The sequence below is a fragment of the Bombina bombina genome, chromosome 8 (assembly GCF_027579735.1).
Source record: "Bombina bombina isolate aBomBom1 chromosome 8, aBomBom1.pri, whole genome shotgun sequence".
NCBI classification, from domain to species: Eukaryota; Metazoa; Chordata; class Amphibia; order Anura; family Bombinatoridae; genus Bombina; species Bombina bombina.
In genome coordinates, this window is record NC_069506.1 from 153789022 (window position 1) to 153806580 (window position 17559).

The 17559-nt window shown below is 37.0% G+C and overlaps 1 protein-coding gene across 1 annotated transcript in view; it reads left to right on the forward strand.

The window, feature by feature from the left end:
• The window catches only part of LOC128638599 (sulfotransferase 2B1), an 89391-nt gene that overhangs the window by 13741 nt on the left and 58091 nt on the right, over positions 1-17559 (forward strand). The window lies entirely within an intron of this gene.

Genomic DNA, 17559 nt, shown 5'->3' on the forward strand with positions numbered 1-17559 from the left:
ATATATATATATATATATACAGTATATAAAATAATCCCACGTAGGGTTCCGCACTCACTTTTTAGTAACAGCTGGCCAGGGATTTAAATCGAAAATAGACAGCACCAGTAGAAGTAGCAGTAGCATGATACTTTCCTAGCAAAAACAAATTCATTAAGTTACCGGAGCCACAACCTTAATCTAATCATGGTACAACATTATTCTCATGATTCTATACATCATAACACACAGAAAACAAGCTAAATATAATTATTGCTATATTACAAAATGCTGCCTAGCAAGGCAATAACCATGATGCATATTAAAATCTCTGAAAATAGAATCAAATCTCTGAACATATAAGGACCTAGAACATATTGAGGGCAAGCTGGCAGTAGACTCAATAACAAGCATTAGACTCAATACAAAAACTAGGGCACACAGTAGTAAAAATTCTATATACAAATTGGATCATAGAAAACAGTGCCAATCCAGGTGCGTATTCAACCCCCTAGGCTAGTACCCAGGTTGAATATCCACCTGGATTCACACTGCAGCAGCAAATTTCCTCTATCCCCCCCTCTAGTCAGAGGGGGAATGTGAGCGATGATCACATACCTCAAATCTGAGACCGTATGACCAAGCATTGCAAATTCTCGAGCAACGGGCTGCTCCGACCCACCATTTTTTATAGCCCTACGGATTGAAGTACGATGATTGGCCATACGAGTCCAGAAGTCATCATTAGTTTTTCCGACATAGAATTACCCACATGGACAATGCAATTGTGCATTGTGCAGGTTACTCTATGTTGGATCCCAAACCTTTTGTTAGTACCCGGATGAGTAAAGTATCTGGTATTCTGGAGACCATTGCAGGTAGTGCATCCAGCACATTTGTAACAGCCAGGTTTAACCTGTTGGACTCTCGTTGTAGTCCTGTAGCTCTGTGCTGGATGCACTTTAACAAGAATATCCCTGATAGATCTCGACCTTCGAAAGCCAATTTTTGAATGTTGCATCTTCTTTAAAGGCACGTTCCCATCGGACTCCACAATATGCCATTCTTGTTTCACTACATTCTGCAATTCTCTTTTGTCAGCAGTGTATGTTGTTGTGAGAATCATTTTATCCTCCAATTTCTGTTGTTTAAAGGTAGTAAGAGCCGTGTCTTGATCCATATCTTTAAAGGTGTTAAAATGTTTCAAAATATGCGTTTCCTTGTAGCCCTGTTGTAGGAATCTGTCTTTCACCTGCACCAGTTAAACTTGTGCTTGAGTCATCTCACTATTGTTTCGTACTACTCTGTTAAATTGCGAGATTGGTAACGCATTATTTAAAGAAGGAGGATGGCAACTGGTAAAACATTGAGGTAAAACATTAAAAAGATTAAAAAGTCTCACACCGCAGTGTGTATAAGTAACAGTGTGCCATAGCATTGCAGACAAACTGTACTCAAGTGAGGGGATGCCCCCTCACTCGAGTTCAGTTTGTCTGCACTGCTACGGTGGTCTGCGGTGTGAGATTTTTTTATATTTTTAATGTTTTAGCTCAAGTGATATTGTGTCTTATATATGTTTTAGCCCAAATAAATTCCACATTTGTACATTTTCTGGTCCGTTTGATCCCATTTAAGTCTACCCTTTCTACACCCAAACAAAGGATATTTAGGAATTGTGGACTCCTTTTCTCCTAACGGTTTACCTTATGTTGGAGTATCACAGGGACGTATGCATAGAGGATCATTGGACTGAGTATAGCCTCCTTGCAGTCAACATACCTCATTTTCATTGAGGTTTATACAAGTGAGTGACCATTTGGCTTGTCTTATATTGTGCTTTTACTGTGGAACTTCACATACTATACCAGATAGGACCCGGTTGTCTGTGCGCCCTTCCCTCTTCTGTTTGCTTTATATATATATATATATATATATATATATATATATATATATATATCTCACACAAGTTGAAGTTCAACTTTTTGCGCACATCAGGTTAGCAGTCGTGCGCAATTTCTTACTTTCAACATGTAATACAAGCACAACTCGACACGTGCAAAAAGCCACTGTAGGGAAGATAACTCACGATCGGAAGCGATAACTCCACTCTAGCTCCATATTGGATGACAATAGGAAGTAATGTCACCAGATACAAATGCTACTTGTTCAATCAAGTAATTCAAGTAAGAAAAGTAAAAAAAAACACTTTTTATATTAATAAAAATGAACCAAACCAATAAGAAAACAAGCACATATACACTTTACAGACAATATTACTGTTGAATTTAAATCCCTTAGAGAAACACACACACACATATCTGTACGGTTTTGGCGCACAACAGGTTAATTGGTTACATGTCACATGTTAGCTTCACTACGCACTATTAAAAGGGATCATTTAAAAAACAGGCAACTCAAATGTTGATATGATCAATAAATTCCCTATATCGCCATTTTGTTTGTCTTTAAAGGGATATGAAACCCCACATTCTTCTTTCAGAATTCAGATAGAGCATGTGATTTTAAAGGGTCAGTAAAGTCAAAATTAAACTTTTATGATTCGGATAGAGCATACAATTTTAAACAACTTTCAATGTACTTCTGTTATCAAATTTGCTTAATTCCCTTGGCATCTTTTATTGAAGAGTAAAGCTTGGTAGGCTCTTAAGAGCTCAGGAGTGTGCACGTGTCTTTAGTACTCTATGGCAGCAGCATTTTACAATATGAAGAAAAAAGAGAAGAGCGTCCGCTGCGATATAATTAAAAACGTTACTTTATTGTACAAAGGTTAAAACACGTTAACCATGGAAGCTTGGCAGCAACATGCACACAATGAAAAGCGGTGTGGCACTGTTGGCTTACGCGTTTCGGCTGTGAGCCGTAATCATAGCCTGCAGTGTCTAGTGTCACACCAGATTAAATAATTACAATACATTTCCTATTGGATAAAACGTAAATAGTAAAAAAAACAAAAACAACACCAATTTCCTGTGCCGCAATTTAACACTTCATGTTCCTTAAGCCCTATCACATACAAGATTAATCATTAATCATTCCTAATCTGAGATCAAATATTGGAGACAATGTGAGAACATGGAATATCTACATAACATAAACCGCTGTAGTATTAACACTAATAAGATTAAACAATGTGAAGAAACATTATGAAAAGAGTTATAGAATTGTAAAGGGACCTTCCCTAATTAAATGCTTCTATGGGGAGCCTGAGGAGTAATATTGAAACTGTACTAAAAAATGAGCTAATAAAATAAATAACATAGGCCTAGATTTGGAGTTTGGCGGTAAAAGGGCTGTTAACGCTCCGCGGGCTTTTTTCTGGCCGCACCATAAATTTAACTCTGGTATCGAGAGTTCAAACAAATGCTGCGTTAGGCTCCAAAAAAGGAGCGTAGAGCATTTTTACCGCAAATGCAACTCCCGATACCAGAGTTGCTTACGGACGCGGCCAGCCTCAAAAACGTGCTCGTGCACGATTCCCCCATAGGAAACAATGGGGCTGTTTGAGCTGAAAAAAAACCTAACACCTGCAAAAAAGCAGCGTTCAGCTCCTTACGCAGCCCCATTGTTTCCTATGGGGAAACACTTCCTACGTCTGCACCTAACACTCTAACATGAACCCCGAGTCTAAACACCCCTAACCTTACACTTATTAACCCCTAATCTGCCGCCCCCGCTATCGCTGACCCCTGCATATTTTTTTTAACCCCTAATCTGCCGCTCCGTAAACCGCCGCAACCTACGTTATCCCTATGTACCCCTAATCTGCTGCCCTAACATCGCCGACCCCTATATTATATTTATTAACCCCTAATCTGCCCCCCTCAACGTCGCCGAAACCTGCCTACACTTATTAACCCCTAATCTGCCGAGCGGACCTGAGCGCTACTATAATAAAGTTATTAACCCCTAATCCGCCTCACTAACCCTATCATAAATAGTATTAACCCCTAATCTGCCCTCCCTAACATCGCCGACACCTACCTTCAATTATTAACCCCTAATCTGCCGAGCGGAGCTCACCGATATTCTAATAAATGTATTAACCCCTAAAGCTAAGTCTAACCCTAACACTAACACCCCCCTAACTTAAATATAATTTACATCTAACGAAATAAATTAACTCTTATTAAATAAATGATTCCTATTTAAAGCTAAATACTTACCTGTAAAATAAATCCTAATATAGCTACAATATAAATTATAATTACATTGTAGCTATTTTAGGATTAATATTTATTTTACAGGCAACTTTGTAATTATTTTAACCAGGTACAATAGCTATTAAATAGTTAAGAACTATTTAATAGTTACCTAGTTAAAATAATAACAAATTTACCTGTAAAATAAATCCTAACCTACGATATAATTAAACCTAACACTACCCTATCAATAAATTAATTAAATAAACTACCTACAATTACCTACAATTAACCTAACACTACACTATCAATAAATTAATTAAACACAATTCCTACAAATAAATACAATTAAATAAACTAGCTAAAGTACAAAAAATAAAAAAGAACTAAGTTACAAAAAATAAAAAAATATTTACAAACATAAGAAAAATATTACAACAATTTTAAACTAATTACACCTACTCTAAGCCCCCTAATAAAATAACAAAGACCCCCAAAATAAAAAATTCCCTACCCTATTCTAAATTAAAAAAGTTACAAGCTCTTTTACCTTACCAGCCCTGAACAGGGCCCTTTGCGGGGCATGCCCCAAGAATTTCAGCTCTTTTGCCTGTAAAAGAATAAATACAATACCCCCCCCCCCCAACATTACAACCCACCACCCACATACCCCTAATCTAACCCAAACCCTCCTTAAATAAACCTAACACTAAGCCCCTGAAGATCTTCCTACCTTGTCTTCACCATCCAGGTATCACCGATCCGTCCTGGCTCCAACACCTTCATCCAACCCAAGCGGGGGTTGGCGATCCATCATCCGGTGCTGAAGAGGTCCAGAAGAGGCTCCAAAGTCTTCCTCCTATCCGGCAAGAAGAGGACATCCGGACCGGCAAACATCTTCTCCAAGCGGCATCTTCGATCTTCTTCCATCCGGTGCGGAGCGGGTCCATCTTGAAGCAGGCGACACGGATCCATCCTCTTCTTCAGTTGTCTCCCAACTAATGACGGTTCCTTTAAGGGACGTCATCCAAGATGGCGTCCCTCGAATTCCGATTGGCTGATAGGATTCTATCAGCCAATCGGAATTAAGGTAGGAATTTTCTGATTGGCTGATGGAATCAGCCAATCAGAATCAAGTTCAATCCGATTGGCTGATCCAATCAGCCAATCAGATTGAGCTCGCATTCTATTGGCTGATCGGAACAGCCAATAGAATGCGAGCTCAATCTGATTGGCTGATTGGATCAGCCAATCGGATTGAACTTGATTCTGATTGGCTGATTCCATCAGCCAATCAGAAAATTCCTACCTTAATTCCGATTGGCTGATAGAATCCTATCAGCCAATCGGAATTCGAGGGACGCCATCTTGGATGACGTCCCTTAAAGGAACCGTCATTAGTCGGGAGACAACTGAAGAAGAGGATGGATCCGCGTCGCCTGCTTCAAGATGGACCCGCTCCGCACCGGATGGAAGAAGATCGAAGATGCCGCTTGGAGAAGATGTTTGCCGGTCCGGATGTCCTCTTCTTGCCGGATAGGAGGAAGACTTTGGAGCCTCTTCTGGACCTCTTCAGCACCGGATGATGGATCGCCAACCCCCGCTTGGGTTGGATGAAGATGTTGGAGCCAGGACGGATCGGTGATACCTGGATGGTGAAGACAAGGTAGGAAGATCTTCAGGGGCTTAGTGTTAGGTTTATTTAAGGGGGGTTTGGGTTAGATTAGGGGTATGTGGGTGGTGGGTTGTAATGTTGGGGGGGGGTATTGTATTTATTCTTTTACAGGCAAAAGAGCTGAAATTCTTGGGGCATGCCCCGCAAAGGGCCCTGTTCAGGGCTGGTAAGGTAAAAGAGCTTGTAACTTTTTTAATTTAGAATAGGGTAGGGATTTTTTTATTTTGGGGGTCTTTGTTATTTTATTAGGGGGCTTAGAGTAGGTGTAATTAGTTTAAAATTGTAATATTTTTCTTATGTTTGTAAATATTTTTTTATTTTTTGTAACTTAGTTCTTTTTTATTTTTTGTACTTTAGCTAGTTTATTTAATTGTATTTATTTGTAGGAATTGTGTTTAATTAATTTATTGATAGTGTAGTGTTAGGTTAATTGTAGGTAATTGTAGGTAGTTTATTTAATTAATTTATTGATAGGGTAGTGTTAGGTTTAATTATATCTTAGGTTAGGATTTATTTTACAGGTAAATTTGTTATTATTTTAACTAGGTAACTATTAAATAGTTCTTAACTATTTAATAGCTATTGTACCTGGTTAAAATAATTACAAAGTTGCCTGTAAAATAAATATTAATCCTAAAATAGCTACAATGTAATTATAATTTATATTGTAGCTATATTAGGATTTATTTTACAGGTAAGTATTTAGCTTTAAATAGGAATCATTTATTTAATAAGAGTTAATTTATTTCGTTAGATGTAAATTATATTTAAGTTAGGGGGGTGTTAGTGTTAGGGTTAGACTTAGCTTTAGGGGTTAATACATTTATTAGAATAGCGGTGAGCTCCGCTCGGCAGATTAGGGGTTAATAATTGAAGGTAGGTGTCGGCGATGTTAGGGAGGGCAGATTAGGGGTTAATACTATTTATGATAGGGTTAGTGAGGCGGATTAGGGGTTAATAACTTTATTATAGTAGCGCTCAGGTCCGCTCGGCAGATTAGGGGTTAATAAGTGTAGGCAGGTGTCGGCGACGTTGAGGGGGGCAGATTAGGGGTTAATAAATATAATATAGGGGTCGGCGGTGTTTGGGGTAGCAGATTAGGGGTACATAGGGATAACGTAGGTGGCGGCGCTTTGCGGTCGGAAGATCAGGGGTTAATTATTTTAAGTAGCGGGCAGCGACGTTGTGGGGGGCAGGTTAGGGGTTAATAAATGTAATACAGGGGTCGGCGGGGTTAGGGGCAGCAGATTAGGGGTACATAAGTATAACGTAGGTGGCGGTCGGCAGATTAGGGGTTAAAAATTTTAATCGAGTGGCGGCGATGTGGGGGGAGCTCGGTTTAGGGGTACATAGGTAGTTTATGGGTGTTAGTGTACTTTAGGGTACAGTAGTTAAGAGCTTTATGAACCGGCGTTAGCCAGAAAGCTCTTAACTCCTGCTATTTTCAGGCGGCTGGAGTTTTGTCGTTAGAGCTCTAACGCTCACTTCAGAAACGACTCTAAATACCGGCGTTAGAAAGATCCCATTGAAAAGATAGGATACGCAATTGACGTAAGGGGATCTGCGGTATGGAAAAGTCGCGGCTGAAAAGTGAGCGTTGGACCCTTTAATCACTGACTCCAAATACCAGCGGGCGGCCAAAACCAGCGTTAGGAGCCTCTAACGCTGGTTTTGACGGCTACCGCCGAACTCCAAATCTAGGCCATAGTGTGATAACATAGACAGATGTAATGATTAGTTTGAGAACACCATAAGATTTTAGGAAAGGACCCACAGTGTGTGGAAGTGAAATCAACCAATTATGAATGCCCAAATCCTAAAATATATAGATAAATGTACATGTATATGTATTATTCCCATATGTTCATGATATCATATTTGGAGTTGAGGCCTTTAGGAATCCTAGTTCCCAATGTGAAAATCCAATATGCCTCTCTCCTCTCCATAATATGATCAATATTGCCACCCCTCTTTGGCTTGGCAATCTTCTCAATAGCACACCAGAAAAAGGTGGCAAGATTGCCACCATGAAACACCCCAAAGTGTTGTACAATGGCGGTAGATGACCTAGTAGTTGTGAAGGAATAGAAATGTATTGGACTTTGCACTGGACACATTCTATGAGGTAAACCCCATATTTGGCTGTACAATTGAGACATGATTTTATATTATATTCCTTTCCTGTCACATAACTCGAGAACGTTGCCATGATTTTAACATAGTCACATGGTTTGCATTTAGAGTGACCACATCTGTACATACCCAGATGCCTTAGCCACAAACTTGTATTTGTTACTTTAGTGGGTAGCAGAGTGGGAGATAGAATGGAACCTAAAGTGGGACCCTTTTTATAGGAACATCTCAGGCCCTTATTGACAGTCTCTACCAATTTGTCATCTGCTTTCAAAATCTGGAAATGTTTACAAATTATAGAGCATATTTGAGGGAATTGGTTACTATGACTAGTTACAAAGGTTACCCCTTCAAATTGATTCCTTTCATTAGTTTGCGGGGGATTAGATTCCAAGAGACTCTCCCTCGATCTGGCAGACACTGATTTTTTAGCCTTTAATACAGCTTGATAAGGGTATTTTCTTTGTTTCAGTCTTTTCTCCAGATCAATGGCAAGTCTATTGAAATTATTAGAGTCTGAACAATTTCGTTTTAATCTGATAAACTCTCCCTTCACTATCGCCTGAGGGACATGTCTGGGGTGGCAGCTAGTGCCATACAACACAGAATTTCCAGAAATTGGTTTCCTATATGCCCTTGTTTTGATATTACCATCTGTTTGGCCCTCTAAGGTCAAATCCAAGTAGTTAATAGATTTCGTACCAAGTTCATATGTAAACTGAAGGCCCATATCATTCATATTAAGGTAATGACAGAATTCAGCAACCTGAGTATCAGGTCTAGTCCAAATAAACAGCAGGTCGTCTATATATCTTTTATACAAATATATATGACTGCGGAAGGGGTTACTATCCCCAAAGATGTGGAAGAACTCCCAATATCCAAGAAATAAATTCGCATATGAGGGGGCGAACTTCGCCCCTATAGCTGTTCCACATCTCTGGAGATAGTAAACCCCCTCAAATAGAAAAAAATTGTGTGTTAAGAGAAAACCAACAACCTTGACAAGATATACTTGAAATTCTTCTGTGTAATCTGTGAAGTATTCTAGAAAAAAGCAAATGGCCTCAAGACCCTTGTTGTGGGGGATACATGAGTATAACGAAACTGCATCCACAGTATCCACAGCAGCGTTTTACAACATTATTTGTAGCTTTGTTATACAATTGTTGCAAAACACTGCTGCCATAGAGCACTAAAGACACATGCACACTCCTGAGCTCTTATGAGCGGACCTAGTTTTATTCTTCAATAAAAGATAACAATTGAACAAAGCAAATTTGATAACAAAAATACATTGTTTAAAATTGGATGCTCTATCCGAATCATGAAAGTTTAATTTTAACTTTACTGGCCCTTTAAACAACTTTCAAATTTACTTTTAATATCAATTTTCTTCATTTTCTTTGTATCTTTTGTTGAAAAGCAGGCATTTATGCGTAGGAGCTGGCCCATTTCTGAAGAACTAGATGGCAGCAGTTTAGATGGCAGCAGTTTTGCAAGAATGTTATTTATTTGCCAAAACACTAGATGGCAGCACTATTTCCTGTCATGTAGTGCACCAGATGCCTACCTAGGTATCTCTTCAACACAGAATATTATGGGAACAATGCAAATTTGATAATAGAAGTAAACTGGAAATATTTTTAAAATGTTATGCTATGCCTGAATCACAAAAGATCATTTTTGGGTTTCATATCCCTTTAATCATGCCCAATTGTTTAAATTAAGATATTGATTGTGAGATTACTGAGGCAAATGACGATTTTGTGTTGTTTTGGGGAGGTAACAGTTTTGTGCTCATAGGTATTATCAGCAGAAGCATTTTGGGATTTTGATCACTGAAAAAAACACAATATTGACCAAAGTTCAGGAATCATTATTTGCCAAAAACAAGAGCAAGATTGTGATCAACTCTTTATTTTGATCCATTTTCATGTTATATAACTGACGGCTAGATTACGAGTTTTGCGTTATGAGGGGTGCGGTACTCACTTGCACGTTATTGTCACCGCTCACTTTCCTACAGCACTGGTATTACAAGTTTTCATAAACCCAGCGTTAACAGGCAAGAAGTGAGCGTAGAGCAAAATTGTGCTCCATACTGCACTCCAATACCAGCGCTGCTTAAGTCAGCGGTGAGCTGTTTTTACGTGCTCGTGCACGATTTCCCCATAGACATCAATGGGGAGAGCCGGCTGAAAAAAAGCCTAATACCTGCAAAAAAGCAGCGTAAAGCTCCATAACGTAGCCCCATTGATTCCTATGGGGAAACAAAATTTATGTTTGCACCTAACACCCTAATATGAACCCGGAGTCTAAACACCCCTAATCTTACACTTATTAACCCCTAATCTGCCGCCCCCGACATCGCCAACACCTACATTGTACTTATTAACCCCTAATCTGCAGCTCCAGACATCGCCGCCACTATAATAAACATATTAACCCCTTAACCGCCACACTCCCACATTGCAAACACTAGTTAAATATTATTAACCCCTAATCTGCTGCCCCTAACATCGCCGCCACCTACCTACATTTATTAACCCCTAATCTGCCGCAACCAACATCGCCGCCGCTATACTAAATTTATTAACCCCTAAACCTAACCCTAAAGTCTAACCCTAACACCCCCTAACTTTAATATAATTAAAATAAATCTAAATAAAACCTACTATTAATAACTAAATAATTCCTATTTGAAACTAAATACTTACCTATAAAATAAACCCTAAGCTAGCTACAATATAACTAATAGTTACATTGTAGCTATCTTAGGGTTTATTTTTATTTTACAGGCAAGCTTGTATTTATTTTAACTAGGTAGAATAGTTATTAAATAGTTATTAACTATTTAATAACTACCTAGCTAAAATAAATACAAATTTACCTGTAAAAAAAAACCTAACTTGAGTTACACTAACAACTAACCTTACACTACAATTAAATAAATTACCTAAATTAAATACAATTACCTAAATTACAAAAACAAACACTAAATTACACAAAATAAAAAAAGAAATGATCAGATATTTAAACTAATTACACCTAATCTAATAGCCCTATCAAAATAAAAAAGCCCCCCCAAAATAAAAAAAAGAGCTAAATGCCCTTTAGCTCTATTGCATTCTATTGGTGATTGGAACAGCCAATAGAATGCAAGCTCAATCCTATTGGCTAATTGGATCAGCCAATAGGATTGAACTTCAATCCTATTGGCTGATTGCATCAGCCAATAGGATTTTTTCTACCTTAATTCCGTTTGGCTGATAGAATTCTATCAGCCAATCGGAATCTAAGGGATGCCATCTTGGATGACGTCACTTAAAGGTACCTCGATTCAGCTTTAGTCATCGGATGAGGAGGATGCTCTGCGTCGGATCTCTTGAAGATGGACCCGCTCCGCGCTGGATGTATGAAGATAGAAGATGCCATCTGGATGAAAACTTCTGCCCATCTGGAGGACCACTTCGCCCGGCTTGGATGAAGACTTCTCCCGGCTTCGTTGAGGACTTCGGCCCGGCTTGGATGAAGACTTCTCCCGGTAAGTCGATCTTCAGGGGGTTAGTGTTAGGTTTTTTAAGGGTGTATTGGGTGGGTTTTATTTTTAGGTTAGGGACTTTGGGCCTGCAAAAGAGCTACCTGCCCTTTTAAGGGCAATGCCCATCCAAATGCCCTTTTCAGGGCAATGGGGAGCTTAGGTTTTTTTTTAGATAGTATTTTATTTGGGGGGTTGGTTGTGAGGGTGGTGGGTTTTACTGTTGGGGGGGTTGTTTGTATTTTTTTCTACAGGTAAAAGAGCTAATTACTTTGGGGCAATGCCCTGCAAAAGGCCCTTTTAAGGGCTGTTGGTAGTTTAGTTTAGGCTAGGGTTTTTTTTATTTTGGGGGGGCTTTTTTATTTTAATAGGGCTATTAGATTAGGTGTAATTAGTTTAAATATCTGTAATTTGTTATTTTCTGTAATTTAGTGTTTTTTTTGTACTTTAGCTAATTTATTTTAGGTAATTGTATTTAATTTAGTTAATTTATTTAATTATAGTGTAGTATTAGGTGTTAGTGTAACTTAGGTTTGGTTTTATTTTACAGGTACTTTTGTATTTATTTTAGCTAGATAGTTATGAAATAGCTAATAACTATTTAATAAGTATTTTACCTAGTTAAAATAAATACAAACTTGCCTGTAAAATAAAAATAAACCCTAAAATAGCTACAATGTAACTATCCTATATTATAAAAGACAAGAGTTTTTCTGAAGCCGTCATGCGCAGTTCAGACAAACTCTTGCCGCTGCACGCGCACCCTTGGCCAGCTGTTCGCACGCGCAACCCACTTAGCATTGTTTGTTAGCACCCCGCACGCGCACGCGCCTTACCGCACACTCTCAAAACTGATTTGAGCCCCAGATTTGAGCCCTATTGTTTGTGAACCTTACCGCACACTCACAAACTGATTTGAGCCCACACTCACAAACTGACACAAACTGATTTGAGCCCATTGACCCCCCTTGCTGCGCACGCACACTTTGAGCCCCCCGCACGCGCACGCGAACCCGTGAAGCCATAGCCATTGACAACCCACGCGCACGCGAAGCCCTAGCCATTGACAACCCACTTGCGCATGCGCACGCCCTAGCCATTGACAACCCACTTGCGCATGTGCACGCGCACGCGAACCCACGCGCACGCAACTAGCCGTTAAAAGCGTCGCGAGCCATAATACATTGCGCATTTCTATTGCACTGGCACTGAGAAAGGTCTTCATTTCAAAGCTCCGCAAAAAAAAAAAAAAAATTAAGCAAAAAACAAAAACCTCTTTACTTTAATTTAAAAGAATTGGGTCTTGAAACTCTTTACTTTAGTTTAAAATAATTGGGTCTTGAAATTTTATGCCCTCAGGAAAAAAATTACCTCAGGACTTATGCTGCGCATTTATTTGAAAGCAAACATTTGCTCTTTAGTTTAAAAATTTGTACATACTAAAAACATTTGCTCTTTAGTTTAAAAATTTTAGTTTAAAAAAAAAAATTTTGAAAAAAAAAGTCCCTCAGGAAAAAATTTGCTCTTTAGTTTAAAAATTTTAGTTTAAAAAAAAAATGTTCAAAAAAATAGTCCCTCAGGAAAACATTTGCTCTTTAGTTTAAAAATTTGTACATACTAAAAAAAAATACCTCACATTTGCTTATGTGCAAAATAGCACATACTAAAAAAAAAAACCGAGCACTCAGGACTTAGGTATGTGCTAAACATACTAAAAAAAAAAAAAAAACCACATACAAAAAAAATATATGCTTATTTAAAAAAAAAAAAAAAATATACACAGAACATACAAAAAAAAGGAATAATAGCCTCTTACAAGAGCACAACACTGTGCTAACAGAACATACAAAAAAAAAAGAAAAATAGCCTCATAAAGAGACCAACACTGTGCTAACAGCACATAGTAGTTTAAAAAAAAAAAAAAAAAAAAACCTTAATAGGATCAAAAAATAAATTTTAGGTTTTAAAAATAAAAAAGGATTAATAGGCTCATAAAAGAGCACAACATTGTGCTGCACAGCACATATAACATAACTATATTACTTTAAAAGAAAAAATAGTGCTGCACTGCACATATAAAAAGTCTCTATACAAATAAAATAAAAATAAATATTTTAGTCATAAGCTCATAAAAGAGCTCAATACTGTGCTGCACAGCACATATAACATAACTATATTACTTTAAAAGAAAAAATAGTGCTGCACTGCACATATAAAAAGTCTCTATACAAATAAAAAAAAAAAGGAAATAAAGAGCGCCTAATACTACATAAGCAGCATTATAATAAACCCTTTTAAAAAAAAAAAAACATATATACTGCATAAAAAAGGAAAAAAAGAGTGCTTAATACTACATAAGCAGCATTATAAGAAACATTTTTAAAAAAACATATATACAGAATAAAAAAAAGGCAAAAAAAGAGCCTAATACTACATAAGCAGCATTATAATAAAATCTTTGAAAAAAACACATATATACTGCATAAAAAAGGCAATAAAGAGTGCCTAATACTACATAAGCTGAATTTTAATCAACCTTTTTAACAAAAGATATAAAAACATATATACTGCATAAAAAAAGTGTCTTAAAAAAAGGACATAATACAAAAAAAAGAGTGTTTAAAACAAAGTAAAGAGTGACAAACACGCCTAATGTCTACAACAAAATAAAGAGTGCCTAAGACTGCATGAACAAAAATTAAGACTGCAAAAAACAAAGTTACTCATAAGCAGCATTATATATATACTGTATAAAAAACCCCATAAAGAGTGCCTAATACTATAAACCATAAAAAAACATATATACTGCATAAAAAAAAAGTGTATAAAAAAAGTGCATAGTCCTAGAGTGTTTAAAACAAAGTAAAGAGTGACAAACACGCCTAATAAAGAGTGACTAAGACTGCATGAAAACAAAATAAAACTGCCAAAAACAAAAGAAAAAGTGTATTGTCTAAAAAAGACTATCTAAAAAAATAAAGACTGTCGATATTAAAAAAAGAGAGTGCCTAAAAAAAAAGGGAAATAAAGAGACTGCCTAAAACAAATAAAGAGACAGCAATAAACAGCATAAAAAAGGCAATAAAGAGTGCCTAATACTACATAAGCAGCATAAACACGCCTAATGTCTACAACAAAATAAAGAGTGCCTAAGACTGCATTAAAAAAAAATAACACTGCCAAAAACAAAATAAAAAGTGTATAAAACAAAGTAAAGAGTGCCTAAGACTTTGTTAAACAAAATAAAGATTGTCTAAAAAAAAAAAATTTGCCTAACATTGCCTAATACAAAATAAACACTGCCGATATAACAAAGAGAGTGCCTAAAAGACTGCCTAAAACAAATAAAGACACTGCATAAACAGCATAAAAAAGGCAATAAAGAGTGCCTAATACTACATAAGCAGCATTATAACAAACCGATTTAAAAAAACATATATACAGCATAAAAAAGGCAATAAAGAGTGCCTAATAAGAATAAACCTTAAAAAACATATATACTGCATAAAAAAAAGTGACTACAAAGAAGTGCATAAAAAAAAAAAAAGAGTCTTTAAAACAAACTAAAGAGTGCTGCATAAAAATAAAAATAGAAGAATGCCTCCTAAAAGAATTTTAACACAGGAAGATGCAGAAAACGTTAAACGCAGAAGAAAAGAAACTCAACGTATACGACGGACACATATGACTGAACAACAAAGGGTAACTCTACGCAAAAAGGATTCTTCAAAAAAACGGATTTGTAGGGCCAATATGACTGCTCAGGAAAAATGTCTCCAACTGGACATGCAAAGATCACGTTCTGCTGCACGTAGAAAAAAAAAAAAAAAAATAGTACTAACATCAACCATTCATTATTTAATGAAGACAATGTCCCGATGCACACATGTGGTCAACTTAATGTTTATTGCAAATTTTGCATGGCAAAGCATTTTCCAGAGGAACAACCAAGCGATAAGCTTTTTAATAAATGCTGCAATAAAGGAAAAATAACATTACCTCATATACAAATTTCACCACTGATCCAACAACTAATGACTGGACAACACACACATTCAAAGAATTTTATGCAAAATATCCGTTCTATAAATAGTGCATTGGCGTTTGCATCAATGGGAGCAAACATTGCACCACCTCCAGGATATGGCCCATACTGTTTTAGAATAAATGGCCAAATTTATCACCGATCTGGTGCTTTGCATCCAGAAAATGATGATCAACGCAAATTTGCACAACTCTACATTTTGAGTCCTGAGGAAGCTGCGGACCAACGAGCAGCACTAAAAGAAAATTCAGGATGTCACATTGAACTTTTGAGGGAGTTAAGTTCATATATGTCTCAGTATAACCCTTTTGCAAAAGCATGTAAAATGCTCTATGAGGTAGAGCAAGAATGCATCCATGAAGCATCTTTAAATGGAGTTCAAAATTCTAAAGTTTCAATGGTAATTCTGCAGGACAGAACATCAGATTACCGAAGATATAACGTACAAAGAGTTAATGAGGTTGCTGTTATTTTCCAAAATTCTGATGGTGAACCTCCTCTTGAACGTGACCTTCTTATTCATTGCCGATCTACAGATCAAACAAAAAAAACTGAAAGAATAAGTGTTTTAGATCCTAATCTTGAACCATTGCTGTATCCTTTGTTGTTTCCATATGGGGACCAAAGTTGGGGTTCCAATATTGCTCTTAACTACAGGCCAACATCAATTAGTGATGTACAAAGAAGAGTAACCACCAATCCAAGGATAAGAGTTAGCCAAATGAAATACTACTCTTACAGAATTTCAATTAGGGATCAATTCAATCCTTTCCTTAGTGCTGGCAAGTTGACGCAGCAGTACTTTGTTGATGCTTATGTCAAGACTGAGGCCAACAGACTCAACTATATCCGTCAAAGTCAATCTAATCTTCGCATTGAAAAATATACAGGATTAATGGATTACATTCAAAGTGAGGCTGCTGCACAGGGCCTGATGCCTGGAAAAGCAGTTATTTTGCCATCATCTTTTCAGGGAAGTCCACGAAATATGGCCCAAAACTACCATGATGCTATGGCCATTGTTAGAAAATATGGAAAACCGGATTACTTCATCACCATGACCTGCAACCCTAAATGGCCTGAGATACTTGATAACCTATTAGAAGGTCAAGCAGTGGAGTTCAGACCAGATTTGGTAGCAAGAGTTTTCAATCTCAAATTAAATTCTCTTTTGAATGATATCTTGAACAAACATGTTCTTGGAAGTCCTTGCGCAAAAGTGCATGTAATAGAGTTTCAAAAAAGAGGATTACCACATGCTCATATCCTTTTAATATTGAAAGCCGAAGACAAGCCAAATGATGCTGAAACCATTGACACTTTTATATCAGCTGAAATTCCTGATGAACAGATTTATCCAAGACTACATGCTATTGTAATAAAGCATATGATACACGGTCCATGTGGAGAACATAATTTAAATTCTCCATGCATGGTTGATGGTAATTGCAGCAAGAATTTTCCAAAAAATTTTCAAAAAGAAACTTTAATTAATGTTGATGGATATCCGCGATATCGTAGACAAAAAAATGACACCACTGTAATTGTCAAAGGGAAAAAAATTGACAACTCATGGGTAGTTCCATATAGCCCATACTTCTGCTTGAAATACAACTGCCATATAAATGTAGAGAGTTGTGTTTCTGTTAAAAGTGTTAAATATCTCTTCAAATATGTATATAAAGGTTACGATTGTGCAAATATTTCCATTAAGGAACATAATACACTACAGCATGATGAAATTCAAAATTTTTTGGACACAAGATATGTCAGTGCTCCTGAAGCTGTTTGGAGGTTGTATGGTTTTTTGATGCACCATCAAACACATACAATAATAAGACTTCAAGTTCATCTTCCAGGCGAACAAGATGTATATTTCCATAATGAAAACGTACAATTAGCTGCAGAAAAGGCACAAGACAGGGATACCACTTTGACAGCATACTTTAAGTTGAATGTGGATAATAATGCGGCATGTGAACTTTTTTACTCTGACATTCCTCAACATTTTGTATTTGATGTAAAA